This window comes from Protopterus annectens, chromosome 17.part0 (genome assembly GCF_019279795.1).
Source record: "Protopterus annectens isolate FY-2018-M chromosome 17.part0, PAN1.0, whole genome shotgun sequence".
NCBI lineage: Eukaryota > Metazoa > Chordata > Ceratodontiformes > Protopteridae > Protopterus > Protopterus annectens.
Genome location: NC_056751.1, coordinates 654,126,135 through 654,148,502, shown reverse-complemented (window position 1 = coordinate 654,148,502; position 22,368 = coordinate 654,126,135).

Here is a 22,368-nt window from a genome sequence, read left to right as displayed (position 1 = left end):
GTGTTGTGAAGCCAATTACACCAAATTACATTTGTCCAGTGGACATGTGTGCGAAATGGACAGCTATGTATGGGACAAACTTTTTTGGGGGGAAACAGATTGCCCTTTTTTTTAAGGTGAGAGTGGGATGTTGGGGAAGGATAGTAGGTATATTTGGGGAGGTAGGCTGGGTAGGAAATCAGGAAAGACAGACAAGACAGCATACAGGGGCTGTATATTACATGTGGGGGTAAACACCTTGGATGAGGAGGGGTGGTTGGAAAGCGGAAGCACATGAGCCCCAAAATGGAAGCAGTGGGACTGAGGTCCCCACCCTTGGGTAGTCACCACTGCACTTTCATGGCGATGAAGGTGGCTGTGCTGGGGGCTGAGCAGGAGGTGCAGGCTGACCCTCTAATGGTGCCATGCGGCCCTCAATCTGGCGTAGCAGATCTCCAAACTCCTTTTGGAGCTTGCTACAAATCAAACTCCGGACCTAGCTTCCGGTGACAGGATCCTGTCTGTGCCTACTCCCAGGAGGGACGAGCCCCATCCCCTGAGGCAGTTCCACTTAAAGATAGTGCAGAACCAGTGGATGAAGAGGTCCTTGGGTGGGTCCCAGATGAGGTGGGATAGGTGGGTCTGCTGGGACTGGCCTTCCCAAATGTGCTATGGTGTTACAGTTTTAGAACATATGTGGGTTAGTCACAGTCAACACAATCCAGGATTAGTTATAACAGCATGCATAGATATTCCCATTAACCCAAAACAACAGATCTGGAACAGTTGCATGGCAAACAGAACACATGCATATATGGAACCACAGCGGCCATTACAACAGCATGCAGGTTACATTGATAGCAACAGGCCACCAATGATAGTATTTAAACATGGAACATTAATAGAAACACATTTCAATATTTGTTGAACAATAGGACATATGTCCCAACATTAGATTTGGTGTAAACATACCCATTGATTTGTGTGTTTAGATTATTGTTGCAGATGTGGGGGGGGTGTAAATTAACAACTTTATATCCTTGCAGTACTCACAACTTTAATGATCATTGCTCTGATTATTACTCTACAGGTATTAATGCAATACCTTATGGCCTTGGCTTGGGCAGTGGTATGTTTGTACACAGTGTATACTTCAACTGTCTTATAGCTAGATTCCACTGCTCTTACCTTGTAGACCTGTGGAGGGAATGCTTGTTTACACTACCTGACTGTTCATAGGTTCATACGTAGGTACAAGGCTATCAGCCCAAGGGCCTAAGTAAGCTTATCCAACAAGGTTCCCTGTCTTACACCACCCAAGAAAGTTATTTTCCTGTGCCCTTGTCGAGCAGAGCCACAGAAGTGATCCCCAGGGTGTGTTTCCTATTTCACATCCACTCATCAAGATTTTTCTTGAAGAGTGCGAATAAGGAACTTTGCTTGACATAGATGGGTAGCTTGTTCCAAAGTATGGGAAGTCTCTGGGACAGGAATCTATCCCTCCAGCATGTCCTTTTTATTGTGGTGACAAGGTTTAGGTCCCTAGAGTATGCAGTTTGGAGGGACTGGGATTTCTTTAGGTGTAGCATGTCCAACAGCTCTGGGTTTGACATAGCTTTATATGTTAGGCAGAGATTACCTCAGAGTAGGTGATATGCTATGGAGTAAAGCTGGAGTTTTTTTAGATGGTCAGTGTAGGGCATCTGTTTGAGGCCAGTAATCCTCTTTGTGAGGTACTTCTGTGGTCTTTCCAGCTGCTGCAACTGTCATGTGAGGCACGTTCCAAAAGGGGCATTGTACTGTATAATTTGTCTAATGAGTGTCAAGTAGAGGGGAACAATGACCTCTTTTTTCCTGGATGAGAACCCTTTTGTGATGAGGTGTGTCACTTAGATGGATTTCCTGACTACTGGGGTGATGTGATTATCAAACGAGAGACTACTGTCCACCTGGGTCCTAAGGTCTCTTATCACACATTTGGCATTAAGTAGACTGCTGCCCATCTGGTAGTTCATGGGTACAGAATTTTTTTACCAAAGGGGATGACAATGCACTTTTTGGCATTAAGCTTGAGGCCATGGCTCTGACACCAGTCATCTGTCTCAGTGAGGCCCTTCTGTTGGATGTCCACATCATTTGGGGACTCGACTCTGGCTCCTAGTTTGCAGTCATCTGCAAACTTCATTAGCCAAAGGCCTTCTGTGTTAGCCTGTACTTCAGAGAAGTAGATACCAAACAGGAGAGGTCCCAGGACTGAACCCTGTGGTACTCCACTTGTCACTCATTTGAAGTCAGATTTGGAGTCTGCAACTTTAACAGTGCGAGATCTGTCAGTGAGCCAGTTGGCAACCCATCTTGTGACATAGGGATTTATAGCTATTTTAGTGAGTTTAGCTATGATTCCAGAATGGGGGATGGTGTTGAAAGCCTTGTCGAGGTCAAGATAGGCTGTGTGAACCATCTTACCCTCATCTACGGCTTTGGTGACTGCCTCAAAGAAGTCGATCAGGTTCAGGAGGCATGATCTGCCTTTCACAAACCCGAACTGGGTGGGGTCCAGAGTTTGGAGATTACGAATATCTTTGTTTATGAGTTCCATGATGAAACTTTCCATGGCCTTACAGACCAGGCTCATCAGGCTAATAGGGCAATAGTTCCCGGGATCAGTGGTGGCTCCCCCTTTGTGGAGTGGGATAACTGTTGCTGTGTGCCATTCAGTGGGCACAAAGCCTGATGTGAGGCTATGATTGAACATGTTGTTTAGGTGGGGAGCCAGTTCATTCTGAAGTTCATGTAAAACGCAGCCTGGGATGTTGTCTGGTCCCATGGATGCTGTGTTTTTGGCTTTAGAGTGTGCAGCATTTACCTGCATAATTGTGATTACAGGGTCTCTGCATTCTTCCTGTATAGATATGGGCCCTTTAGGGGGTGAGAGAGGATTAAAGTTAGCACTGAACCTATCTGCCAGGATGTTGGCAATATCAGCTGGTTCTGTAATTTTCGTGCTATTGTGCAGATTTGAGTGTTGCCACTGAGATTCTTAACATAGCTATAGAATGTTTCTACACATATTCCCAGATTACTAGTTAAATTATGCACATTCCTCTCAATCTCTTCATGCACAACATCTGAACAAAGCTTGACAACATGAGGGTACAAATTGGAACATATTTTGACTATTGCTCTTATAAACTTTTAGACAGTTGCTAGAGTACCAGGATTTGTTTTAATACACATTTTCTGAAGGGTTTGAAGTCTGACACTCAAATGTATGTCATTATTTGGTGACTACAATCATGAGATCATCCCAGTGATTTGCCAGGAAGAAAGAGGGACAGGCCAAAAGTATGAGCCAAATATCTGGACATTCTGGGAAAATCTGTACAGCTGAAAGATATGATTATGCATACAGCTTACTACCACTCCCAGGATTTGAACCATGGCTGTGTGTGCTAAAAATACAACCATTTGTGTTTCATCAGAGTGAGTTATTTAGAAACTGCTGTCTGTTCTTTCAGTGTTTTCTGTCTAAGTCTCTCTTGGTTGTACAATCAGACCTTGTACTTGCAGCAGTCTTATACAGACATTCCTAGACATATTTTTTATGTAGCACAGTGTGGGTAACAGTGGTTAACACAACATTGCTATTCAGAGACTGCAACACTAAATGCCATACAAATACCAGACTAAACACAACCAGTCCAGGATTTAGAACTTTATTGCCAGGCAGTTATGGTTTTATTGAAATATCACCTGTATGGGACTATTACTGAGATACTGTCTGGTTTATTCAGTACAACCCATATACAGTTTTACACTGCCAGGTGACTTTCTACTACTTTATATTTATGTGGTATGACTACTAAAAGCAGTATTGTTACTCACCAGCCTCTCGACGCAGCCTTTGCAACCTACTGGCATGAGCTTCCTGATTCACAGCCCACTCAGCTGCAGCTGTAAAGTGAATAGAGAATTATTTAGCCATACCTATCCATCACATACACAGGCTAGACATTGGTAAACAGTTATTGATATGAATACTTACATACTTCTGGGACATCACCCCTCTGCCTTGCTTCTTGGTTCCAATCATCAAAGAGCTCCCTCTTCCTCTGCTTCAAGTCAGTGTATTGGTGTCAGACTTGATCACCAGTCCAGGGGATATCAGTGGCACTGGTGAGATCATGGGCGAGATGGTCCCTGGCTTAAGCTTTATATTGGGAGCCCTGGTACTGGTCCTGCAGCAGTCTCTCATCATGGTTATTTACCAGGAGTTCTACCATGACCTTGGACTCCTGTATGTCCCAGAACTGCACCCGGACGTGCATGCCCTCATCAACACCTGCCATACTGCCTACAGTGAGAAGCTGCAAATAGTTATGAGCTGTATTCCCACGTGCGGGGTTTAAATATGGCTGATTTCCTGCCCTTTGCCATGATTGGATGGTTTTGAATATGCTGAGCTAAGTTAAGCTACAGGCATACCTGCTAAGGTTGGCAGTGGTTAAAGCGGCAGGTTCAGCACTGGTTACCAATGGTCAAATCCACTTAGCTGGGCTACTCATTGCTTAGCAGTCATACTTACACAATGCTTACACGTGGTTAGCAGAATTGTGTAATGCTTAACATTGCTTATTTTTTTATTTTATAGACTATCTAGTGTATGGGATTGATTCATCATTCATTACATATTATAAATTTGTTTTCTGCCCCTGACATCCCCCAAAGTGCTTTCATTACATTTATTCATGTGTGACTATACTGTATGGGGCAGTTGTGTTTATATGGGGGTTTCACAACTTTATTAAACTGACACCTCACATCAGGACCTGCTACAGTACTCTGGTTAACAAATATATGTTATTTAGTAGCTAATTATAAAAAAAAGTTTATGTACTACTTTCACATGTAAAATGGTTACAGTGGGGATCGAACTGAGAATGGCTGCTTGCAAAGTATACACTCTAACCACTACACTATTGCAGTACAGCTTAGATTGGATGTCTCTTGCTATTTAACTTCTTATGCTGTTTAAGCTGGACTAAGCATAGCTAAGCAACAAGCACACCCACGCCGCTTCACTTAAACTTTTTTGCATGTATAAAAAAATGTATCTGTTGTGTTTTTTTATTTGTACCCTTCAGAATATCCATGCTAACGCTGAATCTGTTATTCTATCAACTCTTCCTCTTTGTGGGACGATTGTCCCTTATGGCTTTGTCCCTTATGGCTTTATCCACATTCCTTACTCTGATGGGTTGGGAGGTGTGCTCTATGTGCTTCTGCTAAATGTGTTATTCTATCAACTTTTGCCTTGGTAGGGATGATTATCCCTTATGGCTTTGGCCAGATTTCTTATCCTGACAGGTTGGAAGTGTTACAAGTGTTCTTTCTCATTTTAAATTGCCAAACAGCAATTCTAGTGTGCAGGGTGCATGTGTATTGTGAGAGAACTGCTCTCAGACACACCCCCTGCACTCCTACACAGATCCATATCCGTTTTGCCACATGGCAGCACGCCTTCATGAATATGCATGGCATGCTGCTGTGCTGCACGGGAAAGGTCCCTTCTATGAAGGAATAAGCTATTCTTGCATGGAAATTTACTGAATCCTGGAGAATGTTTTTTAATTGTAGCACTGATGAAGAGTCCTGAGTGGCTTGAAAGCTTTGTTGTTTTCTAATAAATGTATTCTAATAGTTGGACCAATGATTTATTACTTTTGATATAATTCCAAGTCTGAGAAGCCTATCCCCCCATTAGACTGATCTTTTATGTGATAAGTTAATGCCACTCTAGGTTTGTTTGGAAACCATACAGATCTTAATATTATTGAATTTAAATTTTGTATTATTGATTTTGGAGGAGGTAATGAAATTGACTGTATAATATATAATATTTTTGTAATTATTATCATTTTAATAATCGAGAGTCTGTCTTCCATTGTAAAAAGTGTATTGCAATTATTTCTATGACTCTTGATAGTGTTTAAAATTTGATTGAAATTGAGGAGTATTATATGTTTTATATTTTTAGTTAGTATAATTCCCAGGTATGTTATTTTCTCTAATTGTGCTTAGTATTTAATAAATTTCTTATCCAATTCATAGTTATTTGGATAGATAGGGAGTATTTCTGTTTTACTGTTATTAAAAACTAAGCCTGATTTTCTTTGAAAATGTCCATAGTTTTAATAAAGTTGAAACAGAAGAATTATTTCCTTCTAATGTGATAAGAATATCATCTGTGAATAGCTGTATTTTTAATGTTATACTTGAATTTATTTTACAACTTATATGTTCATAGGTTCATAGGTAAGTACTAGGCTATCTGCCCGAGGACATTTGTAAGCCTAGCCAGAATGCGTTGGCTTTCGCCGCCCCCTTAGATTAGTTCCCTGTGCCTCTGTCCAGCAGAGCCATTAGTTTTCAATATCTTTTTCCATCCTTATTAAGTAAGCCCATGGTTCCATTATTAATGAAAAGAGTAAAGGGGAAAGAGGACAGCATTGTTTGGTCCCTTTAGAAATTTGTATATTTTGTGAGATATTAGTACCTATTTTTATATAGGATTGACTTCCTTTGTAAAGATGCAAGATTTTTGATTGTGTCTTTCGGCTTTTCCCAGTTAGGGGTCGCCACAACGGAACTCCAGTCCGCTAATGATTGGCAAAAAGATGCGAGATTAAATTGATAAGATTATTAGAGAAGATTAGCTTTTCTATTAACATAAACAAGTAATCTCAACTGACTGACTCAAAGAAGGCACAATTTATATCTAGGCTTATTAATGTTCATTTTTTTTTTTTTTTTTTACTTTTCGCATTAGCAAAGGGATTAAATTGATCAGTCACAGCATGAAGTTATGGGAAAGAGTGGTGGAAGCTAGGTTAAGAAGGAAGGTGATGATTAGTGAGCAGCAATATGGTTTCATGCCAGGAAAGAGCACTACAGATGCGATGTTTGCTCTGAAAGTGTTGATGGAGAAGTACAGAGAAGGTCAGAAGGAGTTGCATCATGTCTTTGTGGACTTAGAGAAAGCATATGACAGGGTGCATAGAGATGAGTTGTGGTATTGAATGAGGAAGTCAGGAGTGTCAGAGAATTATGTAAGAGTGGTATAGGATATGTATGAGGGTAGTGTGACAGCGGTGAGGTCTGCGGTGGGAGTGACGGATGCGTTTAAGGTGGAGGTGGGATTACATTAAGGATCAGCTCTGAACCCTTTCTTATTTGCAGTGGTGATGGACAGGTTGACAGACGAGATCAGACAGAAGTCCCAGTGGACTATGATGTTTGCAGATGACATTGTGATCTGTAGTGACAGTAGGGAACAGGTGGAGGAGATCCTGGAGAGGTGGAGATATGCTCTAGAGAGAAGAGGAATGAAGGTCAGCAGGACTAAGACAGAATATATGTATGTCAATGAGAGGGAGGATAGAAGAATGGTGAGGATGCAGGGAGTAGAGGTGATGAAGGTGGATGAGTTTAAATACTTAGGATCAACAGTTCAGAGTAATGGTGAGTGTGGAAGAGAGGTGAAGAAGAGAGTACAGGCAGGATAGAGTAGGTGAAGAAGAGTGTCAGGAGTGATTTGTGACAGGCGAGTACCAGTAAGAGTGAAAGGGAAGGTCTGTAAAAGGGTAGTGAGACCAGCTATGTTATATGGTTTGGAGACAGTGGCATTGACAAAAAGGCAGGAATCAGAGCTGGATATGGCAGAGTTAAAGATGTTAAGATTTGCACTGGGTGTAACGAGGGTGGACAGGATTAGGAATAAGTATATTATAGGGTCAGCCCAGGTTGGAAGGATTGGAGACAAAGCCAGAGAGGCAAGATTACATTGGTTTGGACATGTGCTGAGGAGGAATGCAGAGTATATTGGGAAAAAGATGCTAAGGATGAAGCTGTCAGGTAACAGGAAAATAGGAAGGCCTAGGTTAAGGTATATGGATGTGGTGAGAGAGGACATACAGGTGGTTGGTGTGACAGATCAAGATGCAAAGGACAGAAAGAAATGGAAACAGATGATCCACTGTGGTGACCCCTAATGTGAGCAGCCAAAAGAAGAAGAAGAAGCAAAGTCAATTAGTGTTATATTCATAATGGTCCTTATTGGGTTATAATACTGGAGATATAAAGGTATATTTCCAAGAAGGTATGCTAAAAGTATAACTCTGAGTGGTTAAAAAACATTATATAATAGATTAAGAGCAACTCTGGGCATAATTTTATAAATTTCAGGGATGATTCCAATGTTACCTGGGGCTTTATCAGACTTTAGTTTAATAATTTGATTTTTTAGGTCTATAGATGAGATAGATTTCTCTAGAAAAACTATTTGCTGTTTACTAAGTTTATTTTTTGTATACTTACTAAAAAAAGTCTTTTATCTCATCTCTTGAGTGTATAATGTTTGAATTTTGGTTAATTTTATGAAAAAAAATCCCTAAATTCCTTTAATATAGCATGTAAATCAAAAACATTTCTCTTTTATTGGCTAGCTTGTTTAGGGATTTAATGTTAGTTGAGAAGTTTATAAATTTGAACTTTTCTAAACTAATCATAGTTTTATGATTTAGTATCTCTAGACATTTATTATTTAGTTTATTAATTTCAACGTATGCCTCTCTATTAATTTTGTTTGTCTTATTATTAAGTTTTAATTTATCTAGTTTGGACTGTATCTCTTGTAAGTCTTTGTCCCAGAGTTTCTTTTTGTTACTATACCAACTAATCACTTTTCCATATAGATAAGCTTTTAGATCATCCCATACAGAAATGTCTACAGTAGTGTTTAAATCAATATGAACTTCAGTGGTTAGAAATTCTTTGAAATCTTTTAGTTTAGTAATGTGTGCCAGTATTCTTTTAATCTGAACATTAAATGTCGAACTAATTATTAATTCAAAAGTTATAGAGTTATGATCTCATAATGGGCAGGAGATGACCTTGGTTTTAGATAAGCTATTAATCATTTAATTTGAAATAAAGACTCTATCTGTTCTGAAATAAGCACCATGTATATGAGAATAGAAAGTGAAGAAAAGTGATTTTGAATCAGCTTGGATATTAACATCTTTGAGATTATATGAATCTATAAAATCAGTCAAGTGTTTAGCCTGAGATGATATCCTCCTCTTACCAGGGGCACTAGCATCATTTTCATTTAAAATACAGTTAAATTCTTCAGATATTATGATATTTCCTATAGATAAAAGCACAATTTGATTTAAGTGTTGTTTAACTGTAATAACCCCAATTCCTGGAATCCAATATATATTAAGAAACATAAACAATTTTCTATTCATTTCTATTTTAACTGAGCAAAATATTCCTTTGTCATCTTTGTAAACTTTTATAATCTTAGGAAGCAGTAATGTATTTCTCCATAATATAGCTTCGCCTCTTTTTATTTGAGTATGAGCTGAGCCAGATAATACAGTATACATTTTAGTATTTAACTTTGATATATCTTCTTTTAGAAGATGAGTTTCTTGTAAAAAAACTAAGTGAGATTTGTGTAGTTTTAAGTATTTAAGTAAACTTCCTCTTTTACATGGATTGTTTAGACCATTAATATTAATGGAAATACATTTTAAAAGAAACATTTTGAATATCTATAAAGGCTGAGATAAACCTGACAATTGAATTCTGCTTTTTTTCCCAATTATATGTTGTTTTAAAGTTTTTCTCCATCAGCAACAAAGTTATTGGGAAACAATATTTGAAAAATAATCATATTTTGGAATAATTTAGCATTACAAGCATAGCAGACATAAAAAAGATAATTAAACTAAGTATAATTAAGTTTCATAAAATTAAACTGGCCCAAGCCTTTCCTGGAGTTAGAAACTTCCAATTTGAATAGCATTCACCACCCAAATCAACCACACATTCTATAACACCAGTTATTCAGCAACTACCGTTGCAATTTTTTTTGTTTAACAGTATTTTACACATATAGAAATCTCATCAACCAACACTCATTTTCTTTTTGTACAGAGCTTAAATCAGATAATATAATGACATATTACAGTGTGGGAATTATAATAAAACTTATTGTAGCAAATATAAATATTACAGAGTAAAAAAAAAGAGAGGGAAAGAAGAAAAAGACAGCACTATTTGACATTTCTTAAGACAAATTATTAAGAATTTTTTATAAACAATTAACTGAATTCCAAAATTATATTTGTACTGGAAGATAATATCAGTTATGATTTGACCAATCAGATTACAATGTATTATCATTATGATAAATATCTTCAGATATTTAGGATCGTATTTCTGGAAGCAAATGTAAACAATATACTTGCCCAAATATTTCCCAATTATATGTGATAAAACAGATATCTTTCCCACACAGCTTAAGTTTATACTCAGATTATTACAGTAAGGAAAGAAAAGTGTTCTTTTTTCCCTTTTTCCCTTATGCCAATAGAATAATCGACAAATTAAATAAATATTTTGATTATTTATACGTAAAGAATTTTCCATAGTTGTGAGGCATTCGTACATTCATATATTAAGTTTCGTATTTGGACATGCTTTAACATTTATGTTTGTAATTAAGCAATAAAGTCAAATGCCCTTTCATTTCACCACAGAAGTGAATATTCATCACATTCAACAGGCCATCTGGAATTGTCAGCCAGGAGGCATGGTTAGGGCTGAGTTTGCTACTGTGCATCCTGCGAGGCACTGCTTTAACACAAAACCACATTTTCTTCAGTAGACTATAATAATAACTGTTGTAATACCAAAAATAAACTAGAGTCTAAATATCCAGAGCATTATAGAGCTCCATTTAAACATATCTGTAAGATGCTGATTATCATGAGCAGGCTAACTTATATTTATAAAATTTACTTGTAAAATAATTTAAAATCATTTTATAATATTATATTGAAATTGAACCTTACAGTCATGTGCCATGGTTTCTTTCTGTACATTTTCTTGTCATATTAATGGCATCACATTCTTTTGGACACCTAATCGCATTGTCATAGTTCAGAGTTCACTAGATTAAATTACGCACATTTCTGAAGCCAAAGAAATATGTCATACATCAGAATGGCTTGAGACCCGATATTTCGAGCCCAAAAAGCAATGAAAAGCTACTCCAGTGATTCCAGCAGGAAAATTTAGTGAGTATTTTCCATTTTTATTTAGTAGACAGGTCTAGAGCTAAAAATGACTTTTCAAATAATGGCAAGGTTTCCTTATGTGCGCAGTTTCACACCCTAAGACCAACGGAGTCTGAAATCAAGTTCCTTGCAACATATTACACCAAATAACAGGAGCTAGCATTTTATAATGAAAAAGAACCTAGCATAATAGTTGTTGTGAATGTAATATTAATGGAAATTAACACTCAATAAAGTAATAAGAAGAGAGGAAAAAAAACTTTTACTAACCTTGTGGTTTTCTTTTCAAATAAATAGCTATTGTATAAAAACAATTAAAACAATGGGTTTCTTAGCCTGACAATCCCAACCAACAGTGCATCAATATCCTGTATCAACACACACATATAACCCGGTCCTCTTTAAGTAGTAAAACGATCAGGATAAGTTATACTACATAAATTATTTGCTTTTCAGTCTCTTCTTTTTCTCTGATGTTTTCCAGGAAATGCCATCTGCCATTCTTTTCATTGTGGAGTTAACCCACTCAATTTCTTCAGTTTTTATCCAGTACTTTATTTGATTTTATATACACCAGTGCAGAATCCAAGTCCTCAAAAATTCTAGGACCATCATGCAAGAAAATCTTTAGTCAAGCCGGGAATAAGAGATAAGTTTTAATTTGATCTTTTTTAAGTTCTTTAATTAATGGCAGAAAAAGCTTTCTTTTGGCAATACCCACCAGGGAATAGTCATTATCATAACGTATGACAGTATCATTTATTTTAATAGATGCCTTAGTCCAAGCTGTTTTTACGACCATTTTCTTGTCATGCGATGACAGGAATCTCACAATAACAGATCTAGATGAGGGGCTTTTGTTAGTTTTAGAAGATAATGATCTAAGAGCTCTTTCAATGCCATAGGATAGAGCTTCAGGTAAGTCAAGTACTTCAGATAGCCAAGATATTAAAAAGCTTACCATGTTGTTACCCTCAATGTTGTCTGGAAGACCAAAGATTCTGTTATTATTCATGTGTGACCTATTTCCTAGGTCATCCACTCTTGTTTGAAGTAAGGCATTCTGCTTTAGTAAGAAGTCTATATTGTTTTCTCCTTCCTGTAGTCTACTGTCCATATCACTTAATACTTCTTCAGTTCCTGTTATTTGTGTTTTTTGCTGCTGAAGGTCTTTGTGAATAATCTCCAATTGTTTAGAGCATTTCTCCTTAAAACTGTCCATCTTTAAGTCCATTTTATCTATTTTTGTCAAAAAATCCTGGATATTTTTAAGTAGCAATTGTAATTCTTTGTTAAGAGTTGTTTCCTGGTGGTTAGCCTTGGAGAAGCTCATGCGCAACATCAGTGATGAGTGAAATATTCCAATGAATTTTTTGACAGGAAAAACAAACGAATTCAAAGCATATTTAAATATAATCCTAGAAATACTAACTGTTATCATATTATATAAGAACAATCATGCTAGGATTGTTTTAGAATAAAAAATGCTGTCATAAAAAACTTGACTTGGCAGAGGTGAATAAAACTGCTGCTATCTAGAGCACATCCTTGCCACGCCCCCTAAATCCAACAGTTCAAACAGTCAGCAAGAGTACTTTTTTTGGCAATACTTGGGAAAGTCCATAGCAAGATGGAAGTTCCACAGCCCCAGCTTCTGCTTATATGGTTGTTATCATTCCTGAATCACTAAATCTGCTTTAGGTGTTGGACAGGTAAACATGGTGTTATGACCTACATGATAACATGAAAAAAACCTAAGCAGTACAAGAGTGAGTAATAGGAACTTTGGCTAGTTCTGCAAGTTGAATTACTTATTTATCACTCCTGCTGATGAGAATTACACTTAAAAAAGGTGTGTCAGACAACAAAAGTTTTACTAAGAAGGTTTCATGTGCATTTGTTGACTTAGGGGAAAATCTTGAAACACACTTTAGTTAATGTTTCATAAGAAGATTATGTGCCTGTGATGACAAAGTGTCTATAAGTTATATCAAATATATCTAACATTGCAATGTAGGAAATATTTAAACACATTGCAAAATGTAATACATTCATGATACAAAGGGATATAATACAACCTTGTCTTGCAGATATTTGTCTGTAATCTTACATGTTTGATTATCATCACTTCTGCAAGGATCACATTCAGCAAGACTTGTACTGTGACAAGAAAAATAACAGCTGTGTGATAAAATGAATATATTGTACAAATGTAAATGTCGGAAGTACAAAGCTGAATACATGTGCTTTATTTTCTATATAGTACTTTGTCGATGTTCAGGTGACCAGCAATATTAATCATGCCAATGTTTGATGCTACTGCCATAGGTACAAGGTTCAAATCTAGAGAGGGTAACATCTCTGTGAACGTAGACATCCTTAATGTCAAGATTTTACTTGCTTAAGACCATAAAGCTGATAAATCATCATACTGAATTATGACTATTTGATTTATTTAATTTTGGCTCCATTCTGTCTGTGACACTTATCGTTATGCATCAGCACCTGTCAGGGGTGGCCATCAGTGAACTGCAATCTACTTCATAAGAAAAACTCAAAATTTTACTTTGCATGCACAAAGACTTAGTCAGCACTCTGTACATTACTGAACATAGAAAATACACCTGTTATGTAGCATTCACAGTGGCTCAATGTGTTAATTAAGTATGCTCTAAAACAATACAATCAGTGCAGGATTTGAACCTATGTTAGGGGCTGTTTGAATTTAGGATCAGAATAAAGTTATTTGTTGTTTCTGTACTTGAACCTGAACTTCATTTGCAAATTAAAAGGTGACTGTTGCAACACAAGTGTATTTAATAGATTCTAAACAAAATGAATGTGGTCTGTGTCAATTGGAGTAATTATAGCACAGATCATAGTAAATTTAAAGTGCATTTGTATGGGTGTGATGTTACAAATAATTATTGTGCAACTCTATGGGGCTGTTCAATAAGCAATAGTATGTGCTACAGAATATGAAGAGCTTATCAGCAGAGGTGGAAAATATGTATGAACATGGCTTTAGTGGAATAATAGTTTTCATTACCCTAAGTGTCCATTGCATTGTTACATGCTGTGTAAAACAACAGGTCTTGTAAACTCTATAAGGTCCCTTCCTCAGTATGTGTTATAATACAAATGCATCAGGAGGCTAATAAAGACAACAGGCATCACACAAAGTCAGTATCCTTAAACTGTTTCTTTTTTCTTTGTATGAAAGTTGGCATTGAGCACCATTAGCATGCAGGAATGACTGTAAAGAACTGGCACTTCATGTTCAATGGCAGAAACTCATAAAAGATTGCATGTGTGCTAAGACTTTGCCATCTGCTGTGCAAATAAAACAACTGCAATGGAAACTTTTCCACAGGTATACATATCTGTTTCAAAATATTCCTCTGATAAAGAAACCCAACATAGGCCTACCACTACAGAGTTGTCAGATATACGTCTATATCCAGGCATTTTTAGAACTATATAACTCATCTTAGATTGTGGGAATTTCAGTTATCATGCGGCATTAACAGCCAATACTCAGAATAAATAAATTCAGTTTAATTTTTGTGATGGGATTGGTTCTAAGGTACTTTCACTCAATGTTTGTAACATTTTATGGGCTCCTAAGTCATTGTGTAGCTGTTAAACAATATGCACATCAGGGCAACACTGAATGACAACATCATTCAAAATGTCAGTTCATGTTTGTTTGTGACAATGTTCTAGTTATGATAGCTCTCAGTCATCCCAGAGAATATGTCCAGGGGTACCAATATATAATTTGAAATATAACTGAGATATCAACATTAACCCACTTACAGTTGATGGAGGTGTTGTGGAGTATTTGTGCATACATTAATCAACACACATTGCCAAGTCTTACTGTCATGTTTCTCGTCTAAAGTGAACATTAGAGAAATCAAATCTCACATTTCATTCCATTCCATGTCTGTGCTTTATTTCATGCAAATGCAGTTGCTTACTTTGTCTGTCATTGTGCACAAGCTGGTACATGCAAGATCTGAATTGGGTACCATTTCCTTGCCATTTTTCTTGATATCTTTGAGAAGATGTATTAGGCAATAGTGGGGGTAATACTCCATTTGGAGCATAAACATGGTGCCAGGAGGAGTTCAAGATCTGTGTTGGATTCCTAATTAAATGTTACAACTGAAGACTGATGCAGGACAACTATACCATGTCCCAGTATAAGGCTGAGGCTTGAGATAGCTTGGCCAACTCTGTCACCAGTGCAACTGACATCTCACACACCTCTGAACAATGGCATCATCATTACAGTGACTTGAAATGGTGCAAGAAGGACTTTCTTCATATATGGGATGAATATTTTAGAAACAATGACCCACCTAATTTGAGTAAGTATAGTGGCCCATTACCAGCCAATACAGTACCATGACTTAACAACACAAAAAAGCGTTCATTATTTATTTACTTTTCTGTTCTGTTCTATACTGCTTTGGCAGAGATAGAAGGAAATAGGCACATCAGGAGAGACTACAACACCTCAAAGAGGCACAGGGTAAGTATGGCTCATGTATGACTAATAGCTATTTTATAATAACTCTGACTTTGAAATTATTATATCAATACTGTGGACATCAATCCATAATTGCTTGACATAGTCACAGATGAGTGAACATACTCTCTATATACCAAACTCACATACCTGCTGAACTAGCTGCTGAAACATTGCATTAGCTAATGTTTCAGTCTGTGTGGGCTCAGCAATTAGTCAATGTTACCTATAAGTCTATTCTAAGAGTCAATAAGTTAGAATAGCATTGTAATCATTTTACTAAGACATTTTATGAGTTGTAATACATAAAGCATAAATGCAATATTCACACATTTTTCCTCAATGTGCATAATACTGATGGGATCAATATGTAGCTTAACACAAGTGTATGCCTTCACATTCATATGTGGATGTGGCAAATATTTAAATATATATTTGGCAATATGCATGGACTGTGATATATTACTATTACATGACATTTATGATATTTTTAAAATGTTGTCTCTCTGCCCTCCCAATGTCTCTCTCCCTTTTTTCATTGAATGACATTTGCACTATTATCCCTGTTGCAAAACAAACAACCATCGGCACAGGGAGCTAGACTAGCCACAAGGTCACAGACCATCATCCCTTGATAGGTGGCTGCCTTGGCACTACCACAGTCAGCACAAGCACCCAGCAATTCTGGGTCACATCCTGACAGTACAGCCTCTGCAACTCCTGCACTACCACAAACTACATCAGGTAACTCTGTCCTGTGAGCTGGATCACTGGTAACCATCAGATTAGTGCCAGCGGAGGTGGCAGATAGATTGCCCATCAAGAGTTGGGAGGTCAGGTGGAGGTGATAATGGAGAGGGGCCTAGGTGCCTGCATCTACATAATGGAAAAAATTCTGCATCGACTAGCCAAATCAGTGCCCTGTCTGGCACTGTACAATGTACCTGAGACAGGCGATAATGATGATAGTTCAGAGGTTAAGGACTAGAGTCTCACTGTATTCATGTTGGAGAAGGCTATGCCTATGAAGTCCTATACCTATGCACAATCATGATGCCACCCAATCTTTTGTGTCCATCATCATCCCTTTCTGTCTTGTATGTCTAAAAATGACACACCATAAATAACTCTCAAATTAATGTGTGTCTATGACACACTTAATTTGGTCCAACTGGCCACACAACATAAGTTGTTGTCACATACCCTTGATATAGTGACTATCCAAATTTCTCAGATTAGTAGCAGAAATATACTGTTTCCTTGTGAAGAAGTGAATCACTATGGTGATTTTTCACCACCATCCTGTACATTCCTTTATTTTTCCCCCAGTGTCATGCCCTCTACTTATGTCTCAATTTCACCAATGTCTTTTTAATCCCTTTTCACACCTTTGATTTTGGCAAAACATAGATTCACCAGAAGTTTCCCATAAACCAAACTCTCATTTTCTGTTTTCAGAGTTTGCACAAGGTTTGTCACCATGCAGCAATTTTAAGTGATGGTAACTGACAGTTCAAGTCCTGTGGAAAAAACTGAATATTTCACTTTCAGTCACATTAATACAATGTTTTTTGTTCTACTTTGCTTATCCCCACTTCAGGACAGAAAGCAATACTCATAGCACTATGAGGAGACAGTTATTCTTATATGTTTAACAGGCTGTAGGGTTTACGGAGCACCATATGGGATGTTACAGTTCTCATTACTGTTATGAAGTCTGATACACACATAGTCCCTTACTTCATTGTTTTCTCGTTGTCCCTTCAAATATGTGAATTTTATTACTTGAAAGGGTAGCTTGCTTTGTGGTGTTCTCATGTGGAAAGACTGCTGATGCTGATTGGCAGGTATTCAAATCTATCTGTATGTCAAACATTTGTTAAAGTTTTCTCTCTCATAGCATTTCCCCTTGTACAGTACTGGACAGACATGTTAGTCCACGACCAGTATTTTAGCTACTCCATTATCTGCAATTCCACTATCTCACCCTGCCCATACCTTTCCATCTCTAAGGGCAAGAAGTCTGAAATTAAAAGAGATGGGGAGGGCAAAGTCTCAAAAACTGATTCAGATTAGAATTACTGCTCCTGTACATTTAAGACGTTGCTAGAATAAAATATTTAGCAATATAATTCATTTTCTAAAGGATATAAAGTCTGATAAATAGATGTATGTTTTATATGTGACTTGAGTTGCTTAAAAAAATGCAAATTTTATGTGGAACAAAACAAAATTATGACTTAAATATATAGCTATTCTAATATTTGTGGATAGTAGGGAGGTATGGCCCAGCAGTATTCATACTATGAACACTTTACTGTAATGACCATGATAGATGTTTAAATGATGACATATAAAGCATTAACACAATGCACACAAGTTCTAAAATGTCTCAGAATAAGAAATGTCTATCAGCATGCACTCCTTATTTGTAGACTGCTTGGCATAGAGCACCATAGACCCCTGCTATTTCCCATTCTAAGTTCAAAAACTTAGAAAATAATTACACATGTGCTAATACTTTGCCATTGGTTGCACAGATGAGATTGACAGTGGTATGCTTCGGTAAGTGATGTTTGACAGAAAGAAAGCAATTGCAGTAGCTTGTATTACTTGTGTATGGTTTGCTGGCATATTGTAGTCAAGATGTAAGGAGTTTATCGTGATGCTGTCTACTTACTACATCATGAAACTGACTTTTGTACTGAAAGCAATACCCGCCTAACCGTGTTCCAGTAAAGTGGAACCATTTGATGTATACATGGAGAGCAGTATTAATGTGTGTCCTTTTATATGTTTTGCAGGGATGGTTTGTAATTACCTTGCATAATGTACACATATCACAAAGTCTTCACAATGATCCACAAACAAAATTAAGAATGTCATAAAATGATCTTGAGATGAACAGTTAGGAGTGCATGGGTGGCACTCCAGTAGTTGACAGATGTCTCAGCCATCATATAATTGGTTACTTATTTATTTATTTGTTTATTTGTCATTTGTTAACCAGATTAGTCCCACTGAGCTATGTAGCTCCATTTTCAGTAGAGACCTGAGGAGAAAAACTCCAGGATACAAAAGTTAGCATAAGTATTACAATCCAGTAAAATATAAGAAATTAACAATGTACATATAGAGTAAAAAATAAATGAGATACATTGAAATGTTAAAGACACGTAGAATATACAGCAGAGGTGCAAAGAATCCATAAATCTGCAAAATAAAGTTTAACAACTTAATTCAAATATCATGTCAAAACTCAATAAAAATGGACAATATGATGAAGCAGAGGTTATTAGAGTGTATTCTTTACTTGAGAGAGTGATTCCAGTGTTAGACTTTTGACAGACTGAAACAGCAAGTTCAGAGAAATTAAGGAGAGAAGGAAGTAAGTTGGTTATCATATCTTAATGTGACACACACACACACACACACACATACATATCATTCACTCTACAACAATGTCCATGAATAAAGTGATGTATGAGTAATTGCTACAGCATGTAGTGATTCGTGTTAAACACATTGCTGTTTTGTCATTCTGTTACAGCACATTGACCATTCAACCAAAAATATATCATGTAAACTACAAGTATGTGCTTTCAACCCTTGAAATAAGATTTCTCCTGTGAAGTCATCAGTTAATGCAATGTTCTCAAGATTGTGGATTTATATAGGAAGGAGGTCAAATCCAGCAATGACTAACAAGTGTGAGTGTAGTGACAGGTAGGACTGGCTTATCCATTAGATCCAGTGTGTACACTTCCACTCAAGCGAAACATTTACAAAGGGAGAAGTCTCCCCCAATGATTTCAGTATCATTTATAGGTTTTGCAACACAATGATAAGATCTTCCCTTCAACTCTGTTGTGTCTCACACTTGTATTAGTAAGATTTCTCCCATGGCAGAGCAGTTAACAGAATTTTCTATAGATAATGCACACAAATAGCTAGGTGTTTGCATCCAGTAATGACTAACTAATGGGAGTGTGTATTACACTAGTGTCAGGAAGGTCAGGATTAACCACCAGGTCTGGTATGTACACGTCTGCTCTGTGGAAACATTTACACTGAAAGAGGTCTACTACAACTTTTTCACTCACTTTAAGCCAAACATTTGCCTTGCAATACCATGATGAGGTCATCCCTTTAAATATGTTCTGTCTCATAGTTGTAGTAAGACTTCTCCTGCCACGTGAGCAGCTAATACACAAAGCCAAAAATTGTGTATATAGATAGGCTGTGTAAACATTGACATAACTAAAGGATTTTGATTCCTCAAAATACATTTTGGGAGCTATATGAGCATTTCAAAGCAATGCTTAATTCACACATTGACATGTGTGATTTCTGATGCATTTTGTTTAAAGTATCCTGTGGCAGAAGCTATTAATGCATAATTGTTTAGAATGTGTACATAGAGAAGCAGTGGTTCAAATAAGATATTTTCACCTCAGTGGCTCATTAACCGATGTTCAGAATTGTGTAATAATGGGTTAATCAACAGAAGAGATGTGGATAAATCAACATAGAGTAAACAGTTATATGTATACAACATTTTAATAACTCAAAACACATTTTAGGTGAGTCATATGGCTTCAAATGCACCACTAAAGTCACAATTCAAGTGTGTCCTTCTGGAAACTCTAATAAGGATCTATTCCATGACATCAGCAGTAAATATGCAGTTCCTTAGATTATGGACTTAGATGGGCAGGGGTTGGAATCTGGTAATATAATTCTGGTAGACAATAGTGATAGACAGGATTGGCTTACCCCATAGCTGGTGATAATCAAGCCCATACTTGGTTGAACACTAACGGGGCTAAAGTTTTTTGAGCCTCAGAATACATTTTAGGGGAGGCATAACCACAGCAACTCATTGCTGATGTAATCCCTTCTAGTGTGTGTTCATGATACCTTATATACAGTTCTGTCTGTGCGGTCAGTGGTTGATATACGTCTATATGAACTAAGAACTCATGGAATTATTCAAGTCTGGCAAGGTGTAACTACTGAGTGTGTAAAAGACTGGTAACATGCAGAACTGGCTTCTCAAAAACAATTGATGACTTTAATTTTACTTACTGTAAACATTTACAGTTGGGAAGAAACAGGCCAATTTTTGTAATCCTTTTAATGGAAGCATTGGGATTTGAGATGAGAAGGTGATGTTCATCTAGTAATTGCAGTATTTCCTTATGAGCATATCCAACATAAAGATGTATTTCATTATGTGATGGGTAGCAGAAAGGAAAATAAGTGATTAATGTTGTGGGATGTTTATTGTCATTTGTGGTTTTGTGGCAAAACTTCTGAGAATTTGATCCAGGTAGCGTGGCTCTATGGCTGCATGATGGAGGTAGAGAACGATGCATGGAGGGTAGCAACATTGCTAAAGGCTGGTGTACACCTGTTGTATATAAACTCTGGCAGTTTCTGAAGTTCACTTACTGCCTTATGGTACTGTTGAACTTGTCTGTGAGGTATTTTGTGTGTTGCGATCCAGGTAATACAGATGTGTTGCACAATAGTCATCTCAGTAGACATTTTGATTCATGACATTATAGTATACTGACTTCAGATGTGTACATTATCAGACTGCATTAACTTGTGTATGTGTGGCAGCAGCAGCAGAAAGTACACATGCAATATGATGATTATATAGCCACAACTGCTTTACACTCCCATTACATATAGTAAATTGAAATGTTGCATGCTACAGTTGTCATTACAATGCACTGATATCAGGCACATTTGTGTTTTGATTACTTCTCCTAGGGGCTAGCTATCATCAGTGGTCTTCCTATCGCACATACCTAATCAAGCCCCATATACATACACTGACATTTGTAGACACACAACCCAGATGTTATTGGACTGTTCCACATGACTTGTGTCTTACAGGATTCCCATCTCAATATATTTGTTGCAGCATGGCCCACATGTCCTGTGTGCTTACATGTCATCTTTTATAGTTATACATCTATATCAGTGCATAACAGCATAATCTTCAAGTAATATGCTGTTCAACGTGGCCATTCTATTTCTGTGGCAGGTCCTTGTGGATATGCTAACTAACACATTTCCAAAACTTCCTAACATATATGTTGCTGCCACAATTGTCATTATTGTTTCCTCACTGTGTCCACAGTTTTATGAATGTATAAACCATTTACCCCTGCATCATTACTTCAATATATACAAGACATTGGAAGTTGTAAGTTTGTGTCAATTGCATGTCTGATTAAACATCATTCACAACTGATTGCTTCGGAACTTTTACTGCCTGTTTTATTTCCCAATATACATAACAATGCCAGTTAAGTTCCTATATGTCTACTACCTGCACAAAATGCAATGTTTTACTGTACCAACATGCTTTGTCCACTAGTATCATATCTCTCAGGAGTCTCTTACTTTCATGGACATCCCTGATTATGACTCAGGTTTTAGCTGTGTCCCTCTTAATCACTTGTAAAATGGTGACTTTTGGAGAAATGGTGGTTAATTATATTTAAGTAAATAATGCTAATGATTAGAAGTATAGATCTCTTTTAATTCAGAAAATGTATATTAATTTACACAGTCATATTCTGTCCACTTCTCAAGTTAGTACTGACATTTTAACCAGTGTCCTTGTTTGTCATTGATTATTTCTGGATTTGTCCCGAATTCTGATGAGGTTTTCCCCGATTCAGT